The 24,024-nt window shown below is 36.7% G+C and overlaps 1 protein-coding gene and 1 pseudogene across 22 annotated transcripts in view; one reads left to right on the top strand and one right to left on the bottom strand.

The window, feature by feature from the left end:
- The window catches only part of LOC144304470 (pumilio homolog 3-like), a 46,838-nt pseudogene extending 32,572 nt beyond the window's left edge, over positions 1-14,266 (bottom strand).
- The window catches only part of DAB1 (DAB adaptor protein 1), a 1,166,965-nt gene that overhangs the window by 548,245 nt on the left and 594,696 nt on the right, over positions 1-24,024 (top strand). For 2 of the 22 annotated variants that reach the window (XM_077891939.1, XM_077891942.1), the window contains exon 1: positions 23,667-23,779. The exons of the other annotated variants lie outside the window; for them this stretch is intronic. The gene's annotated coding sequence lies outside the window, so the exon portion shown is untranslated. Of the gene's footprint in view, positions 1-23,666; positions 23,780-24,024 lie in introns of those variants that run through there. 22 annotated transcript variants of the gene reach the window in all.

The raw sequence follows: 24,024 nt of genomic DNA, 5'->3' as shown, positions 1-24,024 counted from the left end.
ATCCTCATCATCCCAACAATCCACCCTAAAGCTTCTCAATTACGTATGGGCAGCCTAGTTTGGGGACAGCAAGTTTGTTCACAGAATGGATGTTCACCAGCTCAGTGTAATGAGTCTTCTCTCATTGGGGCCTATAAAAGTAAGCTTAGAGAAAAAAACAGTTAGATGGATTTCTAGTTGGATGATTTAGGACAAGATTGTAAAGTTCTCATCTCAGTTGCTTAATTATAAAGTACAGATGATAACAATAGACCTTATTTCAATATTAGTCCTCATTTCAAGATGTTCTAAAATCTTAATGCATTATTACAGCTAAAGAACTTACTAATGAGAATGTGGAACGCACTAGATGAACGTCAGTTTTTATTGTCAGTGTTGTATTTCGTGAATCTAATTTAGATCATAAACTAATGTAGACACTAAATTAGAATTTTGAAGATACCATGATCTCTTCTGAATTTAGGAAGGAGAAAGAGAAGCTCCAAGTGCCAAAGAAAAATGGCTCATGGTCAGGCCATCTGGACATCTATGCTAAGGGAGCTATGTGCTGATGAGCATGCTCATTCATTCACTCATTACGTTCTTCATTTTTCAGTCATTTACCTCTTAATCTACCCACTGATTTGCTTATTCAGAAAACAGTTGTTCAAGGTCTACTATTTACCAGGCACTGAGCTAAACATTAAGTACCCCAGAACATTATAAGCTCACTAAAAACGTAAATAAGTGATTATAATGAAAATGTGGTAAATGGTACATGGAACCCGGCCCAAAATATCCATAGGGAGCAAAAAACTAAGTTATTTTTCCTGAGTACAGAAGTCATTTGAATTGTGTTTTAAGAGGAAGAGTTTGCTGGCAAAAACAAAAAAGTGGTAGAGTATTTAAGACAAGGAGATCTGTCTATGCAAAGTCACAGAGGTATCAAAGACCAAAGTGCTTAAGAATAACCTGTAGATAGGTGAGAGAGGAGCACAAAGAGGTTGGAGGAGAGGACCATGTAAGAGATGGAGCTAGAAATCCAAGAGCTTTGAATCCAATGCCAAGAGGATTGAGTTCTTTCTTGTGGACAGTGGGATTTGTGAGTGACACATTGAAACTTGAATTTTTAGAAGAGTTTTACCCAGTGGCAGGATGGATAATAAGGAAGGACAATAGGCTAGTGGCAGTTTTTAGGTTTCTCTAGCATCACAAGAAAACCAGAAAGTAATCTTTCACAGGGTATGTTTTGAGCCTATGCAAAACTGAAGGAAATTCCTAACACCATTCTACCTTTCCTCCAAATCTTTAAAATTCTGTAGGTCTGTATTATCTTAGGTCTTGAGATGTTAATGCCCTTAACTAATTGTCAACACTGGCAATTACAATGACTGATACATTATCATTTCTTACAATGAGTAATGCTAATTAAAATTGATTGTGCTAGAGCTTTAACAGCAATTATAGCCCCTCTCCCCTTTTTTTGTTTAAAACATGAGTTTCCTGTGCTGATTTGGTGAACTACACAAGGCAGGCTTATTATTCTAGTGTTTACTTCCTAGATCTGCTTGTGAACCGTGTTAGCAACAATTATGAAATGTTAGGAAAATGGTAAAAAACAAAACAACAACGACGACAACAACAACAACAACAAAACACGCTGCATTTGTGCCATAAGAAAGATCCCAGGTTTTGTTTCATTCATTCATTCAAGTGCTAGAGCCTTTATTGGAAATCTTTATATGCTAGGAACCGTGCTAGGCATAGAGGAAGCAAACGAACAAGCTATGAGTTGAGGAATTTGCAGCCCAGTGAGAAAGACAGACTCATTACAACATAATCACCTACAGTATGTAAATGCTATAGTTGGCAGACATTAGCTCTGCCAAGTGAGAATACTGTCACATTTCTCAGAGAAGGTGACTTTTTGATGGGGTCTTCAAAATGTGAACAGGAACTTCTTTAACTTTTATAATTACTATTTGAATTTGCAAAGCTTTTTAAAGTGTCTCAAAAGAAGAGGACATGTAGTACCATAATGATAAATTAACCAAGGAATTCAGGATTTAAAACCAGAAATTGCGCTCTGGAAAATCTGGGCTGAAAAGAAAGAAAAGGCATGCCAGTCAGGTATCAGAAAGTATGTAAAGAAGGTAAAAGGAAGTAATCACACTGTAGGGGAGGAAAATTTTTTCCCTTCTCCCCTTCTAGGTTCTTTGACTGCTCTAATAATTAAATTAACATAAGACAGATTAACAAGAGGAAAACAAATTTAATTACAGTATGTAAGTACTTCCCAACAGTTAGGTAATTGAGATTTACATGCTATCCTGAGCTAAGAAGAAGAGGGTAGGAATCCAGGACTTCAAAGGAGAAGACAATTCACAGAAAGGTGGGAAGAGCAAATGTTTGATAAATAAATGTTTGTCATGCCCTTTAGAGAAGGTTTTTTAAATGTAAAAATAGTTATCTTAGGCAATAGCTCTCTTTCTGGTATAGGCTCCTTCTCGAAATTCTTTTCAGCAGTTAAGGCAGATGTAAAAAGCTTTTCTTAAATCTCTTAGGCCTTGATGGTTTTCAGCATGAAATAATCCTCATGCCAAACTAGCACATTCCGGGGTGGCCAACACTGAACCTCATTAACATGTTCCAAGAAGGATGAAAAGACCATGGTCAAGTGCAATATGCCTGGAGGTCAGTGGCAAGCAAAAGCTCTGACAAAGCAGTTCAGTTAGACAAACACCAATTGAGCATTGTGGGGGTACTCTGCCCAGAGCCCACTTTAGAGCTGAGGCATTCATAATTCCCCCAGGTGCTGGAAATGTCATGGCTGAGTCCCTCTCTAGGTACTGCCCTTTGCAGAAGAGATTCATTTTGCCCAGGGTTAATTGCCCTTATGAAGTAGCTTGTCTTCAATAACTGGTTGATGAGGGTGGGTCACAATGACCCAACTCCTTTCCTGCATTTGAGACAATTATGAAGGAGTAGGGTAATGTTGGGCTTACCCCAGAAATTCTGTGCTTTATTGCTATTTCCAAAGGTTTAGGCTGAAAATTATCTGACTATCTCACTTTATTTTGTATATATGGTAATATATATGGTGTCCCAGATACTAATAGGTATGTGTGTGTGCTGAATCCAATGGCTATTAGCATAATATTGGATGAAGTTTAATCGAAACACAAACCTTAACATTAATTCAATGGTTGATGCATAATAACCACCCATTTCCCCCTCTTCCAGTTCCATGGGGCTGGCCTGAATACTGTCAACAGTGCTCTTAGGATGGCTAAACATGATGAAGGGTCTCCCCTGTGCTTCCACCTGCAACCCCTTCCATAGCTCTTGTTCTGAAGTCTACAGTCCATTTAATATTTAACAGATATCTTTAGTTATCAGCTTCCTACTCATCCCCATCAACAATCTCCATCAACAATCCCCATCAACAATCCCCAGATCCCATTTTAATTTCAAGACTCAGAAAGAAATCTTAAGGTTGTTTTTATTTTTTTTCACCTTATTCTTACCAGTTTGTCTCCTCACCTCATCCTCCCTTAAAAGAATGCCTAAAATTGGCTATAGAGTATCATTCAGACCAGACCTAGATCCAAAACCTAACTTGGTCACTTGAAAGCTGTTTGCTTCTGGGCAAGTCACTTAACTTCTCTGTGTTCTATGTTTTTCCTTTATAAAGTAGGGGCACTATAGATGATACATGGGAAACAAAGCAAGATGCTGAATAAGCATTGTAAGGCTGAATAATAATAATAGTAATAAAGTATTACGACTACTTCCTTGGTTCTGTTTTCCCTTTATTTTATTTTATTTTATTTTATTTTATTTTATTTTATTTTATTTTATTTTTTTTCTGTTTTCCCTTTAAAGATACCCTTTAGCCTCCCTTCAGGCCTCTTTCCCCAGCCTATCCCCTGAAGTCTCATCTTTAGGGACATTCTTGTGCGAAGCTGAGTTTTACCTCTTATGATGTTAAGTGCATAGGTGGTCCCCATAGTTTATATTACATTAGTTTCTGATTCAAGTAAAGAATGTACTTTGATATGGCATCATTTAATAAAAGCCTAACCTGCCCCCTACCTGGCAGAGATGATGGGAGCTTATTAAGATAATGTCTTTCTAGTACTTACAGCCCCTTGAAAGACATTCACTAAATAAACAGTGGTATTTGATTTTTTGTGTGTGTTGTTTGTTTTAGCTCTTAATGCACGCTCTCTGAATTGTATTAATAGTTCCTCTGCAATGCTTCTCACAATATGGGCACTTGTTAAATGCTGCTAAATGCAAAATGGCAGTGAATGTTGCTTATCTGTGCGTCTGCTTTGCTCTTGCCCTCTTCCCTCTCTCTCTTTTTTTCTCTCTCTTTCTTTCTGTTACACCTGGAAACCCTGTGCTCCTTCTAGGTTCCTAGTCCCCTGATTTTTTACCCTGAATGTACATCAAAATCACTTGAAGACTCTTGATAGCCAGGCCATATCCTAGACTAATTAAATAAAAATCTCTAGAAGTGGGGTCCAGCCATCAGTGTTTTCTAAAGTTTCCTAGATGATTCCAATGCTTAGCTGAGGCTGATTCCTACACATCCAGCCAGATCCCAATCAGATGACACATGAGAAGAGAAAATTAACATTTAATGTCTTCTTTCTGCTCAACTATGAGTTCCTCAAGGGCCAGTATTGTCTCTTATTCTTCTTTGCTCCCAGCAAATAACCGTCCTTGGCAAGGAATGAACACTTGGGTATGTATGTCTTTTTCTGGCTAAAAGCATAGCCTTCCTAGCTCAAAGGATTTCCCCATGCTTCTGGTTTCTGTAACAGTTGACGTAAATATCTCTCATTCTTTCTAATTATCTATCAGTTTGATTGTTTAGATTCTCTCAGGTAAAAGAAAAAAAAATTACCACTTTATTGTACTATTTAGCAGGGAAAACAGGTCACTGCCATGTGGTTTGAAGACTGTCATCCAGGGACATGCCAGGTACCATGGTGGTGGTCTGGAGGAAGGCTTGGAAGGTAGGGATGTGGAGTAGAAAGTATAATCACACAAACCCAGGTTCATATCTCTACTATTTGCTTACTGGCACATTATTTCACCTTGCAGAGCTCTCTCTCCTCTTTGCGGAAGGAGGGAAATGATCCCTATTCAGGTGGTTAGGGTCACTGGAGGACATAATATAGAAAAAAGAGACACCATGACTGTCTTTGTCCGCTTAGACTGCCATGATAAAATACCATAGACTGGCTGGCCTAAACAGCAGATATTTTTTCTTACCATTCTGGAAACTGGAAGTCTGATATCAGGGTGTCAGCAAAGTTGGGTTCTGGTGACCACCCTCTTCCTGGCTTGCAGATGGCTGCCTTCTTGCTGTGTCTCACATGTTGCTCTCTGGTGACTCTTCTTAGAAGACCACTAAACGTTCTTATGGATTCTTCGTTATCTTCCTACAGTTCCTGTCTCTAAATATAGTCACACTGAGGGCTAGGGCTTCAACATCTGAATTTTTAGGGGACACAATTCAGGTGGTGGCAGTGACAAGCACATACTATGAGTTCAGTAATACTAATATTCTTTGTATCTCTCTGTATCAGTTTCCCTTGAGATAATCAGAAAAGTATCAAGGGAGAGAAATCACAACTAGATTTTGTGGGTTGAGTGGGAATGTCTTAGGCAAACAGAGGCATTTCAATCAGAGGAAAAATAGCAACTAAAGTCTGTCAAAAGACATGCCATATTTGAGGATCAATGAGAACTTCACTAGTTTTCACTACAACATGGAGTGGACAAGAGGAAAATTCATGGTAGAAAACATTAGAGATGTAATTTGGAGCATATTATTCATAATAGGGTAACCAAGCTGAAAACTGGAATTTTTCCTTGAGATAAAGGATTCCTATGCCTATAGTTATGTCTTTTTGGATACCTCTTTGTTTCCCAGCTAGCTGGTTAGATTCTTGAAGTTAAGGGGCCTGGCCAAATGTTTCTTTGTAATCCACCCGTGAGCCTAGGGACAATGTCTTAAAAATGTAACAGGAATAAATTGCTCCCAAACCTTGGCATTATAGGAGCTATCATTTTTTTCATTTGTTCAATTTGAATTAAAGCCAGCCTCCTTCCTCCACGTTGGTATAAAACCCAGCATTACCCCCTTGGGGTTCCAACACCTTTATTAACTCTCAGACTGTCCCAGAACCCTGGGTCTTAAATGTGGCAAACAGAAGGTCTTCTCTCCCCAAAAGGGAAGGGCTCCCTTGTCTGACAGCTAAAGCAGGTTTTCCTCAATCACCTTGTAGATGGTCTTCAGCATGGAAACAGTTCTACTTTTCCTTCATCATCTGTCCACACTGCTTCTCCAAGCTCTAACAATGTCTCCCTGGTTTATGTGCTATGTTAACTGACTCGTCTTCACGAAGGCTCCACTCCATTCCTTAAATGCCCATTCCACCCTGTACGTTCTCAGTGGTAATCTTTGCTCCAGTTCTTAGCCCTTGGTCCTCAGAATTATTACTTCCTGAAGCCATGTTCTCCACCTCTGGGTGCTGCTCTGCTACTGGCTTGGCTGTCTTTTCCAGCTCCAAATTTCTATCTCCTCTTGAGTTTTGGGATATTTTTGTTAATAATCTTCAAAGCACAAAGCTTTTATTTCTCCCTTTACTTGGGCAATCTGAATTAATTGCCTTGACGGGCCTGACCTCTGAAAACACAAATGCCGGTTTAAAATAAAAGGCTGATTATTATATAATGAACTATATTCAGTTTACTAAATAGTTAACTTAAACATAAATATATGTATATATTTATGCTGAATAGATGTATAATTTATGCTAATGATAATTACAAATAATAGAAAAGCGTAATAACTCCACTGCAGCTCTGATATTCATTACCAATGCTTCATTTTGCTTCTGCTCAACAGCCAAATACTGACAATTTGACAGTCCCCAGGAACTGTGCTGGGCACTGAGGACATAGAGATGGCTATGGTATCATCTTTGTTTTCAAAGAGATTAGAGTTTAGTGGAGGTGTAAGATACATACTATTAGCCAATGTATAAGGAAAGCCCTCATTAAGAAATGATTAGGCTGACACTCTAGTTTTATCATGACTCTACAGAGATCACTTATTTGCTATGCTGTTGCTGTGTTAGCCTTGTTTTCACCGTGTCCATATCTACATTGGCCTTTATTTCCTTCATCACTTCCTTGTGAGATATATTATTTAGGCTTGACTCTGCTATGCTGTTGAAACTAAATAACTCCCAAATCTCTGGATGGGAGACTGACAGATCAAAGTTGTATTTTTCTTACTTACATGAAGCCTAATGTGATTAGAGAACACAGGCTGCTCCATGTTGCCACTTAGGGATCCAGGATTGCTGGGCTCCTTGCTTCTTAAAGGGAGAGGATGGTGCCACCATCTCAGCTTGCATTGGAATGGAAAGGTACACCAGCTTTTAACTATTGTTACCCAGAAATAACACATAACATTTTTGCTCACAGGTCATTAGCCAAAATTTGTAACAGGACCTCAAACTAGCTACAAGAAAGGCTAGAAAATGTAGAGGAGCCTATGGTTTATTCAGCGATTGTTAATATTACTGCCACTAGAGTAGTGATTATAGAGCATGAGCTTTGAAGAATTTGCATCCTGACCCTGCTAGTTACTTTGAGTCTCCAAAGGAAGGGCATGAGAAGTAGCATCCCTCTTCCCTGCTGAGTTCTGAGCATTAAAAAAAAAAAAAAAAAAAAAAGAATCACTATATTATACACCTGAAAATAATATAACACTGTAATTTAACTAAGTGGAATTTAAACAAAAACTTTAAGAAAAAGGTTATATATGGAGGCCAAAATATTATCTATGTTAATGATTGAAGACAGTTTCCAGGATGTGGCTTTATTCCATTAGTGAAACAGATCCATTGATGGAATCCCAGAATTAGGCTGACCTTGGGACCAGGTAAGACAGATAGCATGGCTGAACAGAGAACTCACATCTTCTGCAAGACTGATGGCTCCCAAAAGAAAAGGAGGCAAGAGGAGATGAGCAAAACACAACTACACTTCAACTACTTCCCTATTAGGCAGGCCATCTCACCTCTCCAGGAGTTGGTTAAGTGAAGACTTAGCTAGAAGAAATAGCTCATAAAGAAAACTCAAAGTGAGAGAAAAGAGGGTTGTTGGTTTTTTTTTTTATATATAACTCTTACTAGTTGTGACATTTGAGTCAGTCACCCAGCCTTTGTGGCCATCAATTTGCTCATCTATAAAATGGCAATGATAATATCTCACAATATCTCTTCTTGGGTCTTTTGCAACTGCTAGAAATTAGGAAATGTGCTAGACTTGTAATGGGGAAGAGTTCTTCAAAGGTCTTCTATAAAATGCTCATAAATACTTGAGATAGAATTACTTATGAGTTTATAAAGACCAGATGGTTTTAAACACATCCCCCACCCCCCGACACACACATAATGTAAAAAATCTTCTCAGCTATTCTCTCCAAAAACTTGCCCGCTTACTACTCCACAAGCATTTCCTCAACAATCCTCTAGGGTTGTTCTTGTTCCTAAAAGTAAATGTCTGAAACCACCTTTTTCTAGTAAAAGCAAAAGCTACCCAATTAGTATGGTTCCATGGAGGTTTCTCTTTTAACTCTTTCATGACTGTTCCCATGAGGTTTGACTGGCACTGGAGAATGGAAAATACTCAAATCAAAATAGTCATTTTCAGAAAAGCGAGCCTTCCATTTTCCCAGCGAAATACTAATTAGTCTCTGGCCTAGAGATCTAAGGTTGAGCCTTCTTAGATAAGAAATTATTTTTTTTCAAATCTAAAAGATATTTAAAAGTAGAAATGTTTTAAATGAAAGTATTAAATTATACAATTACATGTGTAGACTGCCATTGAGGGAGTTATTTTCGTGGTGTAGGCTGAATCTAGCATAAAAATATTTACTGCTCTGAAATGTCAATATGAAATAATCAGAATCTAAAATTAAATATTTACTGTATAATCAGCCTGCATTCATCCATCCACAATATTCACTGAAAAACACTGATTACACTGAATTTGACCACCTGGATTTTCCTAATATTTTCAGGCTTAGGAAAAAAAACTGTCAAATCTCACTCATAGGCATTTTCTAAAAACTTTTCAAGGGAAATCTTTTGGGACAGGGAAATATGCAGTGATGACTTAAGAGAGTTCCAGATAACACATGTGCACACATACACACACACACACACACACACACATCAGAAGACAAGCTACCCTGCTGATCGCCCTTTGCCACATCTCTTAGGTCTAACCTCAATTTAGCAAGTCAATAAATCTTCACAGATATTCACCAGTTCTGTAACACAAACTGTGTTAGGATATAGGGATACAATGTGGTCCATGTTCTTGAAAAGCTCAGCATTGAGTGCAAGAGACAGATTAATAAATAGCCAAAGACAGTGCATTGTGATAAATCCCACATTAAGAGTAATCGGAGAAAGACAATTATCATCATTCCAATCATATGTAGAATATAATAAATAATGAAAGGAACCATCAAAGAAGTGGGGGGAACTGAGTGGGGAAAAATAAGAAAGGAAGACAAATCATGAGAGACTCCTAACTCTGGGAAACAAGCAGAGGGTTGCAGAAGGGGAGGTGGGAGGAGGGATAGGGTAACTGGGTGACGGGCATTAAGGAGGGCATGCAATGAGATGAGCACTGGGTGTTATACTATATGTTGGAAAATTGAATTTAATAAAAAAAATTAAAAAAAGAGAGTAAGCCCAGTGTTAGAGCATAGGAGGGGTCCTAAAGAGAATCATCAAACCTACTCTATTATTTCAAAATGAAACCAAAGGCGATATTGTTTATTTTATGAATGTCTATGCAATTGGAAGAGCCAAACGCAATTTTAACTCATTGTAAAGACCTTATTTTCAACATTTATTCTGAAGATTAACATTGAGTCTGCCAATTCATTGGTGTGGGATGAGATTGACTCTAGGTGACATCCGTGAAAGTGCTAGAAAGGTCAAAAAGTTGTGTGATCTTAGGGTAAAAATAAATGCTTTCTCATAGCTGCTATTTTATTATCCGTAAAACAAGCTAGTACTTTCTACCTCTGAATATTTATGATATTAACTATAAACTATTTGCATTTTTTTAAATTAAAACATCCTAAAGGGACATCTGAGTGGCTCAGTGGTTGATCATCTGCCTTCAGCTCAGTTCATGATCCTGGAGTTCTGGGATCGAGTTCCGCATCAGGCTTCCCAGAGGAAGCCTGGTTCTCCCTCTACCTATGCCTCTGCCTCTCTCTCTGGTCTCTCATGAATAAATAAATAAAATTTTTAAAAATTAAAAATAAATAAAACATCTTAGAGATGTTTCAGCAGGTAATGATATTAGCCTAATTCAAGTTATAGGTTTCATTTGCTTACTCAATAATTGATGAGACAACATAACAGTTCAAGAGCATGGATTTGGGGGCCCATCAGAACTGGGTCCAAGCTTTGTCACTTTCCTGGTTATGAAATCATGAGCAATTTATTTAATTTTTCTGGGCTTTTTATCTGTAAAATGAGGAAGCTAAAGCTTACCTGAGATGGGAGTTATGGGAATTAATAATATAATGAATGCAAGAGCTTAACACAGTGCCTCACACAAAAGAGACTCTCAGTAAATAATATTTTTAATGAGTATAGCTGTGGGGTATACACTGTTCACAGTGCTGGAAAAAAAACCTATTCCCTGCTTATACTCTGGAAAGATAGATGTGTAAATCATCATATCAAGTACACAAGAAAGGTATACGATGGGTCATGAAAAAAGTAGTATCAAAGCACAGAAAAAGTGATATTGGCTTAGAGCATGAGTTGCAGTAGCATCTAGAAAACTCTATACAGAGGAGGAATATGTCATCTGGATCTAATCTATTAGTGAATTATCTAGGCAAGTAAGGCAGAGGAGGGCAAAGAAGAAGCATGAGCAAAGATACATAGGACTAATGGTGTATGTGCTTAGAAAATAATGGGCAGTCTTATGGATCTATATGTGAAATCAACAAGGAAGCCTGGGGTAACCTTGTGAAAGGTCACATGAAGAAATTTGGGCTTCCAATAAATGGGAACCCATCAAAAGTTGATTTGCCACACATTCATTTTTATTTTGACTTCAGATTTCTTTACTCAGTCTGACTCCTTATTACTCTATTGCTTCCTTGGTCTAAATCAGGAGTGGACAAACAGCCTGAAGACCAAATCTGGTATGAGGCTCAAGCTTAGAATGGTTTTTACATTTTTTAAATTAAGTTTTTTTTTAATTCCAGTTTAGTTAACACAGAGTGTTGGATTAGTTTCAGGTGGATAATATAGTGATTCAACAATTCTATACATTGCTCAGTGCTCGTGATAAGTGTGCTCTGTAATTCCCATCATCTATTTCACCCACACTCACACCCACCTCCCCACTGGTAACCATCTGTTTGGTCTCTATAGTTAACAGTATGTTTCTTGGTTGGTCTCTCTCTCTCTCTTTTGATTGTATGTTTGTTTTGTTCCTTAAATTCATATGAAATCATATGGTATTTGTCTTTCTCTGACTGACTCATTTCACTTAGCATTATACTCTCTAGCTCCATCCATGTTGTTGCAAATGGCAAGATCTCATCCTTTTATGGCTGAATAATATTCCAGCATGTGTGTGTCTGTGCATCTCACACTATTTTCTTTTTAAAAAACTGTATTATAAATAGACTCTAATACAAAGAACAGATACCTATAGAGAGCACCCAGACTCCCAGAAAGGTGGATCTTAGCCCTTCTTTTCCACATTGAGAAAAGAAAACAGAAAAAATGATTTCATCTTGTTTTTAACTGTTTTCACTGTGCAGCCAGTTTCTCTCTCTCTCTCTCTCTCTCTCTCTCTCTCTCTCTCTCTCTCTCTCTCTCTCTTTTTCTGCAGCCAGTTTTTCAAGTAGCATTTCTATTCCTTTGCTGGCATTTTTTTATTTTCTCCAGTGTAGGAATCAGGCCTTTCAATTCAGCCTTGACTTTCTTTGTAACTTCTTGATCAGAGCTCTGAAGAAAACTAGAAAGAATAATGGCACCTTGGTTTTGCATGTGGCTCAGGACCTCAGGTTTTTCATACCAACATGGTCTACAGATGTTTTTGCAAAAGAGCCTTCTCTTCCACTTTCTTCCTCATTTTATCTTGTTCTATTAACAACTTCAGAACTAGATGTCCTGCAGGATGTTTGCGCCATGAAGCCTTGCCACCCAGATGTAGCTCTCCAGCTGCCAACTTGGCAATGGCATTCATGGCAGGCTGATCATCTTCAATGGAAGCTCCCAGAATGTCAGACACCAACACACACAAAGACTTATCCAGCACCACTTCTTGGACATGTCCTTGCAGGCAGCTTAACAAAGCTGAAAAGATGGACTCTAAGAGCTCTGGTGGATAGATCCTTGTATCCTTACTGTGTGTGTTTCTACCTCCTTTCTGTAGAACCTCAATAATTTCTTGCACTATGTGCAAGATCTCTGGGGCTTAGTAAATACAATAGGACCTTCTTTCCATATTTGTCATCTACTATGTTAGGCAAGAAGCTAATAATTTCTGATATGATTTTCTTCTTCATAAGCTTAGTATCATCAATACAATCAAATGCCGCCAGTAAGACCAAATGGAAGTCCTGGCCATTAGCCACATTTCCAACCTAAGTCTTGACTATTTTCATATCACTTTCCTGTCCTTAGGCATGCTAACCCACAAATAGTGTATGGCCACTCTAGGACCATCATGTGTTTGCCAGGTATATCACTGCTTCACAGATGGCTCCAATCTCTTTCTTTAATTCAAAATCAATTTAATTAATATATAGTATATTATTAATGTCAGAGGTAGAATTTAGTGATTCATTAGTTGCATAGAATACCCGGTGCTCATTACATGAAGTGCCCTTTTTAATGCCCATCACCCAATTACCCCATCCGCCCACCTACCTCCCCTCCAGCGACCCTCAATTTGTTTCTTATAGTATGAGTCTTTTATGGTTTGTCTTCCCCTCTGATTTTGTCTTTATTTTTCCTCCTTTACCTATATTCATCTATTTTGTTTCTTAAATTCCATATATGAGTGAAATCATATGATGCTTGTCTTTCTGATCTTAGCTTTGGGGGTACATAGGTTTAAAAGTCCAAGATTACTCTCTGCACCAATGAACGCTTAATCGCTGCTTCCTTTTGGGCCATTGGAGCTAGAATCTGTTTCATTTCATCCATGATAAAGCTCTAGTTTTTCTGGCAGTACCTCTTAATAATTTGTCCAGAGCTGGGTGATTGGGTGAAGCTGGGTGATTGCTGACTTGTAAAGAAGAAATGTGTTCTCATAGAGCTCCTCCCTCAGCATGTTCCTCTGCTCCAAGAAGGCTTTGTCATTGTATGCATAACTCCACAATGACAGACACTTCTACATGCTGGAGCATCTTCCTCACATGGTCTTTAAAATTTCTCATTATCTCTGCAATCTGTGACTTTTCAGGTCTTTCATACCAACATGCTCTTCAGGTGTTTTTGCAAAAGAGCCCTCTCTTCCACTTTCTTCTTTTTATCTTGTTCTATTAGCCACTTAATATCTCTGGAATATTTGGCTTTACTTAATTGGACCAAATCATCTCGCAGTTCTTCAAAAGCCTCTTTTCACTGTTCTTCATCACCATACCAAATGTAACACTGGATCACACAAGTTGAATCATGCACAAATGCAGTAGTTTTCATTTTCCTTTGAATCAACTTCAGCATCACTATCAACTTCACTCTTTTTTCTTTGTCATGGTCTTTTCTTAAGATCTCTCAAATCTGCTTTGCCAGAACAACAATGTCATAGTTGGTTTTATCATTGAGTTGCCTGCTATGCTTCAGTTCTTTCTTCTTTTTGAAGTCATCCATTTTAGGTTTCCTGGCTGCTGATTCATAACTTTTACGATTCGCCTGGAATTTTCTGTTTCTGTTGAATTTATTTGTGCCAAAATTTGTTTTCTGGTATTTTATCCCCTTGCTACTTATTTTTGAATTGCTTTGCATCTTTTTTTCCCAGGTTTTGTGGCATATTTCTCAAAGTTATTTGATGTGATTTTAGGTCCACCTTCCTTAATAACTTATCTTGGAAATATCTTTGATGAACCAGAATCATCGTCTTTATGAAATCTGTTTTTTTCTGGTGATGTCTTTGCACCTTTTCTTGTGATTTTTTTTTCCTCCTTGACTTCCATCATAGCAGTTTGCACATGTATACCACATCTTCTTTATCCATTCATCTATTCATGAACACTTGGATTACTTCTATATTTTGGCTATTGTAAATAATACTGCAGTAAACATGGGGGTACATATATCCTTTTGAATTAGTGTTCTGGTATTCTTTGAGTAAATACCCAGTATTTCAGTTACTGGATCATTGGGTGATTCTATTTTTAACTTTATGAGGAATCTCCATACTATCTTCTATAGTAGCTGCACCTGTTTGCATTTTTGCCAACAGTGCGCAAGTGTTCCTTTTTGTCCACAACCTCACCAACACCTGTTGTTTCTTGTATTTTTTTTTTATTTTAGCCATTCTAAAAGATATGGGGTGATATTTCATTGTAGTTTTGATTTGCATTTCCCTGATGATGAGTAATGTTGAGCATCTTTTCATGTGTCATCCATCTGGATGCCTTCTTTGGAGACTTATCTGTTCATGTCTTCTGCCCATTTTTAATTGGATTATTTGGTGTTGGGGTTTGCGTTGTATAAGTTCTTTATTTATTTTGGATACTAACCCCTTATCTAATATGTCATTTGCAAATATATTCTCTCATTCAGTAGGTTGTCTTTCAGTTTTAGTTGTTTCCTTTGCTGTGAAGAAGTTTTTTTTTTTTTTTGAAGCAGTCCCAATAGTTTATCTTTACTATTATTTCCCTTGCCTCAAGAGACATATCTAGACAAATGTTGCAATGGCCAAAGTCAGAAATTCCTGCCTGTGTTCTCTTCTAGGATTTTTATGGTTTCAGGTCTCATATATAAATTTCAAATCCATCTTAAGCTTATTTTTGTGTATGGTATAAGAAAGTTGTCCAGTTCAATTCTTTTGCATATAGCTGTCCAGTTTTCTCAACACCATGTGTTGAAACAACTGTCTTTTTTCCCATTGCATACTCTTACTTCTTTTGTCCAAGATTAATTGAGTTTATTTCTGGGCTTTCTATCCTGTTCTGTTGATCTTTGTGTCCAATTTTATGCCATACTGTTTTGATTACTATAGCTTTGTAGTATAAGCTGAGATCTGAAATTATGATACTTCCAGTTTTATTTTTCTTTTTCAAGATTGTTTTGGCTATGTAGGGTCTTTTGTGGTTCCATACAAATTTTAGGATTATTTGTTCTAGTTCTGTGAAAAATACTTGGTATTTTGTTAGGGATTGCAGTAAATCTGTAGATCACCTTTGGTAGTATGGGCATTTTAATAGTATTTGTTCTTCCAATCCATAAGCAGGAAATGTCTTTCCATTTGTTTGTGTCATAGTTTTTATAATTTTACATGGTTATATGAGTAACTTTGTAACATTCTTGATTTTGCCCCTTGGCCATGAAGCGTAAAATATTATTTGGCCCTTTAAGAAAAGTTTTGCTGATCACTGGCCTAAATGATTAATATTAAATGCATATTATATAAGCAAAATTTTATAAATATTTTCTTTGTGCCTAGCACGTGTCTATAATTGTCTTTTTCCCTGAAAACATTCTTTTTTTGTCCAGCCTACATTTGGCATTATGTACAGGTTCAGGATTCAATGACTAATTCTATTTTCCTGTATTCTTTGCTTTCATAGATATACTTTATAGTTTTATGCTATTCCACCTTTTTCTTTATCTTCCCAGAAGCTACTCAACAATTCTACTGGTATCTATTTTCTTGACCTGAAAATAAGAATTTCCCTCTTTTCTAAATGACCTAGCTTGCAATTTTGTGCAGGATCTATATTAGGTGGACTAAAGGTGATTGACCTATACATATGCAAAATAGACATCAAACAACAGTGACTTAAAGTACAGCACATTTCTTTACCTCACGTGACAGTCCTGGGATACTTGGCCAGAGCTGAGATGGTAGCTTTGCTCCATAAGGGTCTGCAGGGATCCAGGCTTTTTCTGTGTTGTTTCTCCATCCTTAAATAGGTTTCCTTTTTATGAGTGGTGCAAGATGACTCACTACCACATTATATTCCAAACACTTAAATCAAAGATAATGAGAGCATAGTATCTACCTTGAAATATTGTTGCAAAATTATAGATATGTAATGCACCTGAGCAGGTGGTTCAGTTGTCTATTATTACTAATAGGTAATTGAAAAGGTTCTGGTGAAGTGCCAGTTATTTAACATGTGCTGAAGAAAAAATAATTTTAGTGAAGTTGAATTGTGAAATAAATATAAAGATGCAGTTTTGATCTTCTCCTTCATTCTGAGAATATGATGACTATTATAATGTGTGTACTAGTATAGCTACACTTGAGAGGAGTTTTATTTTGTTATGAGCCAAAGATTGTCTTAAGGATTTCAATTCTAGTAAATTCTGAATTCCATGCATAACTCAGCAGCAAATTCTTAGAATCCACGTACTTTTTTTCAGACTTTTTGCCTGTAGCCAAATCCTATTAAATGTATTTCCATGTCATGTTGTGCTTAAATAATGTGGCAGGACAGGGCCTTGACTTAGAAAATGACACCCTTCCTCCGAGGAGGCTTCTTTCACAATCATCTCATACAGAAATCATATCTTGTATTCTGCCTCTGTGGAAATGGGCAATGTTGTTAAAAATTTATTTTTGCTGCAAGAAAATCTGATTCTTGGTTTATTGTGTCAAACAGCTGCTAGTATATAGTGCTGGGCAGCTGTCCAGCTGTGAGGTTCACATAAATTAATTTAACCCTTGGGCATATTGCGAGGCCAATTAGAATGGTCCCTCCAGGTGCAGCAAGGAGTAAGAACACTTTTCATCAGGGGGGTTCCAGATGATTTGATGATGCCCAAAGTCTTGTATGGAATATTTTCCAAATTTAGTGGCAAATAATCATGTAAAATATGTTTATGACAGCTTGAATACATATTCATATGTAAATACATACATATATATACATATAAATAAATAGTGTGAAGGAAAATCATAATAATTCTTCGGCGCATATCAGTTTACAGAAGGTGATGTGTATTTTCTGGAATAATCCAAAGCATTTGAATTAAATTGAATTGAGTTCTGCCAATCAAAAATACCTCCTTTTCTCTCTTCAGATCTCCCTTTCTTAGCATTGATTCTACTCAATGTTAGATTGGCTAAGTCTTATCCATTGAATCCTAAAAAGTATAAATATAAAATAAAATCATGTGGTCCTTTACTGTACCTCCTGTGGTCCTTGATCCCCAACTTGAGAAACATTGAATTAAGGTTCAGCACTGTCATCCCTCTGGGTAATTACTAGAATAGTCACAAAAGCAATCACAAAAGCTAGCATAGAAATTTCATAGCTTTACCCATCTGCAAAGTATTCATCCATATGATTTATAATATGCATATGTCAATGTTTAGAATTTTAATAAAATATAAAAGGAAAATCGTAAATTATTATGTAGAGTTCTCCCACACCAAATAATAAGGCCAAAACACTCTCCAAGGGTCTTCACACATGGAGTTTAAGAAGCACTGAATCAAATCCAATTTTGAAGTTGCTTATTTCAAGGTTAAATGGACCCTTTCTAGGATCTAGAGATTCCCCTCTTAAGTCTTAAATGCCATTTTGCTTGATATAGGTTTATTAAGAGGTAATATCATCTGATGGTTCAGAGCATGGGCTTTGAGGTAAGACTTAAGTCTGACGAAAATGAGTGGGAAATATCAGAAAGGGAGACAGAACATGAGAGACTCCTAACTCTGGGAAACAAACAAGGGGTGGTGGAAAGGGAGGTGGACAGGGGTCGGGGTGACTGGGTGATGGGCACTAAGGGAGCACTTGATAGGATGAGCACTGGGTGTTATGCTATATGTTGGCAAATTGAACTCCAATTTAAAAAAAAAAAGACTCAAGTCTGACTTGTGGCTCTGTTCTTTGCTTTGGGGATGTTTTGGCCACCATATCTCCTGCCAACTCTCCCTCTTAGTATTTACTTAATCCACTTATAATTCTCTTTTAGAATTTTGTTCAAATACATTTCAAAATGAAGCCTTTCCTCAACTCACAGATAAGAACTCATCCCTATTATATGTACTCTATATTTGATAACAACAACAACAGCAACAATGATACCATGATGGCAAGCAGTACTGAGCAACTATTATGTACCAGGCCCTATACCAGCTGCTTTACCTATGTTGCCTCACCTAAACTTCACAACACCCTTGTGAGGTAGTTGTTATCATCATCCTTTTACAGATGAAGAAACTAGATAAAATAAAAAAGCATAATAAAAATATAATGCAAGCCACATGTAATTGTAGACTTTCTAGTGTCCACATTAAAATAGTAAAAAAAAATAGTAATAATAATTAAGTAGCATCTTAGATATTGCAGGGGTTAAAATAAAATGTCCCCTAAAAACAGCAAAGTTGAGTTTAATGGCAAATTATTTTACATTGCTTCCATTTTAAATGTTAGTTAAAGTAAAAATTTCAAAGTTCAGTTCCTCAGTCACACTAGGCATATTTCAAGTGCTCAATAATCTTATCTTGCTAGTGGTACCATGTTGGATAGTGCAAGCATAGACTAAGAAACTTGCCAGAGTCTTTCGGACAACCACTCAATAAATATTTACTAAGTATTTATTCACAAGGCAGGTGCTGGTCTAATCTCTAGAGACATCATAGTAAATAAAACAGATAAAAATCACTGCTCTGGTGAAACTTTATTATAGTAGGACAAGAGAGACAATAAACAACTAATAAACAGTTTCAGGTGGTATTAGCCATGAAGGAGAATAATGCAGTGGAGAAATGGTGGTGGACAGAGCTATTGTGTATAGCTTGTCAGGCTGTACACTGCCTAATTCCAACGGGTACAATTCACTTTGTGATGTGAATGCCACTCTCTGGAGTTGTACAAAGTAGTAACCCTGGAGATGTGGGCTGAAATCTTATGTATATTAATTGGGAAAGACCCTCCAATAATGAAAGATCATTTTAGCACAGATATGAAGGCAGTGAGGGAGCAAGCTATGCAACATCTGGAAGGAGTACTTTTCAATCAGAGAGAATAGCCAGTGCAAAAGCCCCACAGCAGGAAGAATGCCTAGCATGTTGTAAGAAGAACATATTAAATAGGGAGACACATAGTAGGAGATGAAGTCAGGGCAGTAGCCAGAAGCTGGATCCAGGTAGGGTTTTGGTGGCCATGACTAGGACTTTGACTTGTATATTGATTAAAATGGGAAACAATGGCCTGATGTCTCTTTTGCTCTCAATCAATCATATTTTTCTTCTTCATTTTATTTATTTATTTGTGAATTAGCCTAGCTGCCCTATTGAGATCATACAGAAGGGGGATGCTAAGTTGCAGGAAGCCAGTGACCCTACTATTGTAGTAATCAAGCTAAAGATGATGATAGTTCAGAAAAGGGTCATAGTAGAAGACATGGTAAAAGCTGGATTTGGAGTGGTAGAAGTGTTTGAAGTAGAAGCTTTAGAACTGGGATCATAGCCCCAGGGAGTCTTATCCCAGAACCCACACTTATCACTACACTGATCCACAATGGGGTTTCCGCCTCTAGAATGTAAGACAGAGAAGAGGTCATGGTCTGTCTTGTTCACAATTCTGTCCTGTTGCCCTGCACGGTATTGAGCACTCAGTACATATTTAATGAACAAATGAACACTTGTTGTGTATAAGGAAGCTGAGTCTCAAGATGTTGGCAATGAATTAGTGACAAGTGGGAATAGAATTGGTATGTACCAGTTGCACAAATATTTTCCACATCTCACTGACCAGCCTGCATATCTCTCCCAACTCCTGTTGTCCAGCAAGCAAGCATTCAAGCCAAGTCCTATTTCTTAGGAAGCTCAGTGACCAGTTTTGACTTTGTTGTTCCTAAACATATGGCACCCCTTTGTTCCACAAATTGAAGCTAGTTGAAAGAGAGCAACAGTGAACTGCATTATGCTTGCCTGCTTTGATATTCTATTCTAATGCCTTTCTGTTCATTATGGTCACCCTCCTCCTTTTTTTCCCTAAGCACACATTTAAAAGATAAAGAAATATAATCTATCTTCCTATTTCCTTGCATGGTTTTCCGCAGCTGAATATGCTCCCCATAAAATTGATTTAAGATACCTACCAGACTTTAAATTGATTGCAAACTACCTTTAACTTCCATTGCTTTGTTTTTCCTCTAGCAACTTTCTTAACTTAGTTAAATGGGCAAATATTCCTCTGGCTATTACTTCATTGAAGGCTAGCTCCTCTAGACTTTCCTAAGGGCACAAGAAGATCAAAAACTTTTCTATTTTTATTTCATACTCATTTTTTTCACATTATAAAACTAACCCATACTCACTGAAGGAAGTTTGAAACACATATACATGCACATGCATGCACAAAGAAGGGGGAAAAAAGGAAAAATTTAATTCTGTAACTCAAAGATAATACCTTTAAAAATTATTGGTATTTTTCTTGCCATCTCTTTCTGTATGTGAGTGAGTGAATGTGTGTGTGTGTAAGTGTGCACATACATATTTGTTTTGAATCATGCTTTTTCACTTAAAAAACCATTCACATTTTACTATGTAGCCTCTTAAATAGTGCTTTAATAGCTATACACTATTTAGTAATGAAAATGTTGCTATCTTTCCCACTGATAGGCATTTTTCCCAATTATCCTGTCACAAATAATACTACACTGAACACTTTTGTTCATAATATACATTCTGTGTTTAGAATGATTTCTAAATCATTCCCCAAAGTCGAATCACTCCCCAATTCCCAAAAGTAGGATCATTTAGTCAGTCAAAAATAACATTATATTGTACTAGTTTAAACTTCTATCTATAATGTATGCAAACATGTATCTCCCTACTAGCACTAATTATTAAATAGTTGTCTTTTTGTCTCTTTTTATATAAACTATGCTAATTTAATAGATTTAAAAAGCCATCGAATTTTATGAATTTGCATGTGTTTGATCACTTCTAAACTTGAATATTTCCACATACCTGTTTATTCATTATTTAATTATTTTATTCATTTCCTTTTCTTATTAGGATATCAAAATATTCTTATCAATTTGCTTAACTTTTATAGAATAAACATATTGTTTTTGTTAAAATTTTCTATACAAATACGGTTTACCGAATGTTGTTTGTGTTTTCATGTTGTTTATGGCATGATTGTAATATACATTTGAGATGATCAATACCTCCTAAAATAAAAATAAATAGGACACCTGGGTGGCTCTGTCAGTTAAGCATCCAACTCTTGATTTCCACTCAGGTCATGATCTCAGGGTCATGAGATGGAACCTTAAAATGCACTCCATGCTCAGCACAGAGTCTGCCTGAGATTCTCTATCTCTGACTCTTCCTCTGTCCCTCCCCCTGCTCACTCACTCTCTCCATATAAAATAAATAAGTAAAATATTTTAAAATACATAAATAAAATAAAAATAAATATTTATGATAGAGGGATGCCTGGGTGATTCAGTAGTTGAGCATCTGCCTTCAGCTCAGGGCATGATCCTGGAATCCTGGGATTGAGTCCCACATTGGACTCCCTGCATGGAGCCTGCTTCTCCCTTTGCCTATGACTCTGCCCCCCTCTCTCTCTCTCTCTGTCTCTCCATGAATAAATAAAATCTTTTAAAAAATATATTTATGGTAGAAATTTTAGGAAATATAAATAAGCAAGACAAAGAAAATGAAATTCCCCCACGAGCTTATGATGACCATTCATAACATTTGGGGCATTTTCTTTCGTCTTTTGCTTATACACTTAAGTATTGTTTATAAAAGTAATCTCATATTGTATGTTCTACTGTCACTTTTTTAGACAAATTGTTAAAAATTTATTTTAATGGCATGAATACTCTTCATTATTTTTTAATGGCTTCATAACATAAACAGCAGAATTTATTCAGATCACTGTTGTCAAATCTCTTTATTTCTAATATTTCACTGTTGTAAAGATATGTGGACATTTTTGTAGCCAAATATTTAGACATATCCATAATTATTTATTTAGGATGAGTTTCTAAAAGTGGGTCATAGGCTTAACCAAATTTTAAGGCTTTATTATATATACTACCAAATTGCTCTTCAAACCTATGTCTTAAGTTTATGGCATAAAGATTTATTTTGGCTTAAAGTTGTAAATGTTTGTGTAGTACTTGAAATAATTTAAAAGGAGCAATTTACCTAGCTATGCATGTATTGGGAAAGAAAGATAAATATATCTACTGTGTGCCAGGAACCCCAATTTCCAGAGCAGAGAGCTCACAATTTCTAAGTCTTAGAGTTGGTTGAATGCATTATGTATGGCTTCTTTCCTATATATGCCAGAGAAATTTTGGTTTTAAAAAAATCAACTTTTTGCTTTGTCTCCATCAACTTGTCTTTGCTCTCACAAAACCATATTTTCCAGATCAGCTAAAGATGTGGGGGCAGAGACTCAGGGCCTAATAATAGATGTACCAAATGCTTACATGTACCAAGCAAGCCCTTGCTGACATCCATTTTTTCATTTAATCCCAGAACAGCTTCATCTTTTGGAAGAGGAAACTAAGCTTCAGAATGGTTGAGGGGCTTCTTCTAATTCGCACAGAAGTTGTGGACTGATAACTCTTTCACTTCAGAGGAGTACAGTTTTCGCTACTCTGTGTTGCTTCTTCGTGGACTCTAACACTTCACGGATTTTACTTCTCCCTCCACCCCATCTTATCAACTTACACTTGCATTTACATTTATATTAAAAATTGACCTTTGAGAATTGCACACAAGTTCTGGTTTCAGCTTTTGCTCTCTCTCAATTCTTGTTTATTTTAATTAGCCATTTAAAATTGTACATAGCACCTCAACAAAGGAGAATTTCATATTAATGAGGATTAATCACATGCATACTATAAAATAATATAAATTAACCCTAGCAGCAGTTGTTTATATATTCTGAGATATGTCTTAATATGCCTTTTATTCAAAAATGAATAATCGGTTCTGGTTTTTCAAAACCATAGAAAATAAATAGGAATATTGGGAGGGAAATATTGGGTAGAAAATATTGGGAGGGAAAGATATTCAACTCTAGTTAGCATAGATAATTTAAAATATGTAATTATCAAAGGGTATTGTACAGTGTAGTGAGATCAGAAAAAAATGAGTCATAAATGTTCAGGTTACTGATGTTTAGTAGAGAAAGTTGATGATCTGAGAGCTTAGACATCCTTTGCATTCCATCTTGACCTCTTACTAACATGGGGCTTTGAATAAGTTCCTTCTTATCTCTGAGAGTCTATTTATATGCCTTTTAAGATATAATGATATTTTCTTAAAATGCTTAGGAGGGCTAAATTCACTATCAAACATGGCAGTCTAAATTGCAAGGTGATGTTACAACATTGGCAGAGGAAAAACAGAATTTGGAATGTCAGTATAATGGTCAATAATGACCATACAACATCCATCATCCATGATATCTCTTATAAGTCCAGGGAGCTGCTAGGCAGTGAGCAACCTGGCCTGAGATCCCAATAAGAGACTGGGGAATTGAATACAGGTTGGTGGAAATGTTTTTATCTAGAGAGTCGGAAACCTCATTTTGGTCTTTTTCTGTGTGGATTTAGCCACATTTTATTCTCTGAGCTTAAGTTTCTTGGGGTATGTGTGAATATCCTTAGCATAGTTGGGTTTTGTTTGGGGGGGGTCTATAATAGGCCCTCAGAGAATGCAAACTTGGTCTCCTTCTCCCTTTGTTTATAAGGTGAATGCTAGGTTATACGTTACCTAAGTTCCCTCCGAGTT

The sequence above is a fragment of the Canis aureus genome, chromosome 3 (assembly GCF_053574225.1).
Source record: "Canis aureus isolate CA01 chromosome 3, VMU_Caureus_v.1.0, whole genome shotgun sequence".
In the NCBI taxonomy this organism is placed as follows: Eukaryota; Metazoa; Chordata; class Mammalia; order Carnivora; family Canidae; genus Canis; species Canis aureus.
This window is presented reverse-complemented; position numbering and strand designations above follow the sequence as displayed.